The sequence below is a fragment of the Pyrus communis genome, chromosome 11 (genome assembly GCF_041283825.1).
Source record: "Pyrus communis isolate YQ-2024b chromosome 11, ASM4128382v1, whole genome shotgun sequence".
Classification (NCBI taxonomy): Eukaryota; Viridiplantae; Streptophyta; class Magnoliopsida; order Rosales; family Rosaceae; genus Pyrus; species Pyrus communis.
Genome location: NC_142575.1, coordinates 20,821,245 through 20,825,180, shown reverse-complemented (window position 1 = coordinate 20,825,180; position 3,936 = coordinate 20,821,245).

The following is a 3,936-nucleotide window of genomic DNA, read 5'->3' as shown; positions in this document are numbered from 1 at the left end:
CAATGATGAAGAGTTGCATGTGGGTTAGGTTGGAATTGCATGTGGAATGGCTGGAATGAAGGGGAAGTCACGGCATTGAAGGTGTTTTGTGCTTGAAATGCATGTGAATGCATGTGAGTGCATGTGTTGGTGTTTTTTGCATGGCTTTGATGGATTGTTTGATTGGGCTAGAGGTTTTCCATGGCTCAAAGGATTTGTTTGATTGGGCTAGGCCCTTTGTTTTATGTCCCAAAGAGCATACAAGGCTTCAATTTCGTCCATCCTCTTTGCTCCATGATTAAGCTATCCAATCCATGCCCAAAAATGCTCCAAATAGCCTCAAAATGCACTTTCTTGCTCCCTAAGCCCTTAGAACCTGAAAACACACAAAAGAAGCATAAAGGACTAAAATAACTAGAGAAACATAACGTAAATGCACGAGAACAAGCCATTTAAGTCGCATGAATATGCTCCTATCAATGCATTTTGAGCTGATTATCCTGCACCCCAGTGTTAGTGCTCCCGCCCGTGGCCAGGGCACAATCCTTCACATGATGTTCACCTTCCGCACCGCACACTCACCTTGGATCTAAGTTTGGTACACAACCCTGTCATACAGTCCACAATAGGCGGTTCAGACTCATAGGTGACCTACGATTATTCGCACAACCTTCACGTGATCGTAGCACTCAAGTGTACTTATTTACACCGAGCCCTGTTATACAGATCACCATAAGTTGTTCCAACTCGTGTGCAAGCATACCTGATGAGCTATAGATTCAGCCGTACAAGTCACATTAGGTGACTCCGACTGGCATACTATTCTACCTTGATTCGTATCACTTGACTTGCACATTTTATTGTTGAACATCTTGACATGACATACCTCTATTTTCACTGCTTCTAAGCATTTTTTTTATATACTTACGTGTTATTATATACTTGCAAGGTTTCCGGAATGGCTAGGCCTGCAGATTTAAGCCACAGCTTGGATGACTCAACGGGAATGTGAGGCTCTGCCCATTCTTGCTTCATCATCTCTCCTTCTATGCTCCTCATCCTCTTCCCTCTCATTTTTTGCCACCTGGAGATTGAACATTCCTTTTGATTGGTTAAACAATTCTTCCTCTTCCTGATCGAGTTCCCACATCATCCTTGAGGAAGAAGAAGACATTGTAAGAAAGAAGCAGAAACTATGAATAATGATAGAGATTTTTGTGAAGAAGGAAGCAGAAACTATGAATAATGATAGAGATCTTGAGAAAATTGGTGTGAGATTTGTGAGGATGGATGATGGATTATATGGAGGATTCAGAAAGGATTAGGTTGTAGATAATGCCACGTGGCATGCCGTCATTCGTTAAAAATCTGATGGAAATCTATCCTCAAAGATTGTAAACAGATTATGACAAGTGGCGTGACGTGATTGGTTAATAATCTTATCAGAAATCCATCACCAATAATTGTATTTTCGGATAATGACACATGACGCAATGAGTACGAATAAAAATCTTATCGGAAATCCATCCCCAATAATTGTCTTTTCGGATTTTATGACAAGTGGCGCAACGAAAACGATTAAAAATCTTATCCAAAATTACAAATAAAATTATTTTGTATTATTTAATAATACTTCAGATAATGACACGTGGCGAAATGAGAACGATTAAAAATCTTATCCGAAATTACAATTAAAATTATTTTGTATTATTTAATAATACTTCGGATAATGACACGTGGCGCAACGAGAACGACTAAAAATCTTATCTGAAATTACAATTAAAATTATTTTGTATTATTTTATAAATAAAAAAAATACTAATTTTATTACCTATTGCTAGGGTTATTGAAATGTAACGGTGGAGATGCAAAAGGCGATTACTGTTCATTAAGGGCAGTTACTGTTCACCAGGTGGATTGAATAGTGAATAGCCTGGGGGGAGGGCTCTCACACTGGAGTTGCTCTTAAGGAAGATGAAAAGCAAGTAAAATGTAGGTATATTTTTTCTTTTTCTTACAAATTGTATAATTAGTAAAAGATTATAAACATAATTAATGAACTTATATATATATATATGAATATATGTTTCTTACAAATTGTATAATTAATGAACTTTAAAAAAAAAAAATAATTATTATCAGTTAGAAATCAAGACAAACTTTTAATTTTTTTATATTAATGGTTTGTAGTGTTGGTTATGGGCGACAATATAGTTGTTTAATGTATTTATTAAATAGTTAAGTGGTGTCAGTTGGGGCCAACACTAATTTATTTATTAAATAGTTAATAGGTGTTGCCTGTATCTGACGTGAGTTTCAATGTCACTTTTATCCGACACTACTATCTTTTTTTTATTTTATATAGCTTTCCTTTTTCTTGGCAGCTTAAGAGGACTAACCGACATCAAAAGCCTTTTCGTGACGATAGCAATGATGTCGGTTCTTTTATCCGACATTACATGAGTTTATGTTAAAATTTTCTTAAACATCCGACATAAATGGACTTGTTCTGTCTCTTTTTTAAAATGACACTACTGAGTACTTTTGTAGTAGTGTTATACTTGACCACCGCTCAAAGAGGTGTGCAAATTTAGTTCCAACACAAACTTTGTCAACGTAACTACGACAAATGAACGTGTAGATCGACCATCTCGACCATTTCAAACTTGAACATGGCTAGTTTCAGGTCCCATTCATCCAATTTGCATGCATTCACGATAAGCTGACAAGCCTAGGCTGCATAGCATTCGTCTGTATTTAATTTTGCAATCTTTTTGACCGTAGTGAATGACTAATAGAGACATATGCATGTGTAGACCTTAGAGGCCCTGGGCAAAAATAAAAATAGGGCCCACAAACTTACCATACACACAAAAAAATTATGTCTTTCATGTGATTTTTTTTTCTTTGGTATTTGAATTTTTAATAATTTAAATAAGTATTTTTTTTTGTCGGATAATAAGTTCGACATATATAGAAAAACAAAGTTACATTGTAAAAGTGGTCATAAAAAAAAAAGATTGTCATATGGTAAAAATACTAGTCAATCGAACAATACTTAACGTCTAAAGTGTCTAAGCACGAGACTTTAACAATGCAATTTTCTAAGCAAAAGCCTTGTAGATTTGGTAGAGGTGAAAGTTTCAATTTTTGCAACTGTGTGAAAGTGATATCATTTTCTAAATAATCTATGTGCTTGCCAAATTAAATTGGTAAAGACATACATACATTATTTTGTTGAAAGTTAAATTTGAATTGGAATAGATATAAAAAATATGTGCCTCTAGTTAACCTTCTTGATGAATTAACCAAATTTTAGTAATTATAATCAAAGGTAAAAGAAATTAACATTCAAACAAAAATTAGTAAAAAATAGAAGAAAAAGGCGTAAGACAAATTCGAACCCGGGACCTCATAATTATGAGAAAACAACGGCACCAACGCCTCCTGTTAACACTCTTGTTGAAAAAACCAACTTTTCTTAAATATAAATATATAAATGAAATTAACAATCAAACAAAAATAACTAAAAAAAGAAAAAAAAGGGCACATAGAATAGTTCGAACATGGGCCCTCGTTTCGGCTTGGGTTTAGAAATGAAAAGGGCCGCACGCAGCAGCTCAGAGCAACAACATGCCTTCAAACACCTTCTATGGAGGTTCAGGGGATGAATTCCTCGCTCTTCATGTGGATTTTCAATGAGCGGAAGTGGGGCCGCACCTTCTTGAGCTAATGTGGCTTTGTCACTGTATAAGTATATTTTTTCTATAAACACAATGAACAAGATGTATAAAAACATAAAGCATCTATTCAACAAAAATATACATAAAAGTTGATTGCAAACTGCATAATTGGAGTAAATAACTATACGGGAGCATGTGGGAACTTTTTTTTGTCGGGATAAGGTCGGAACACTTTAGATAAATTCGGATTGGAAATTCTATATTATAGGAATTC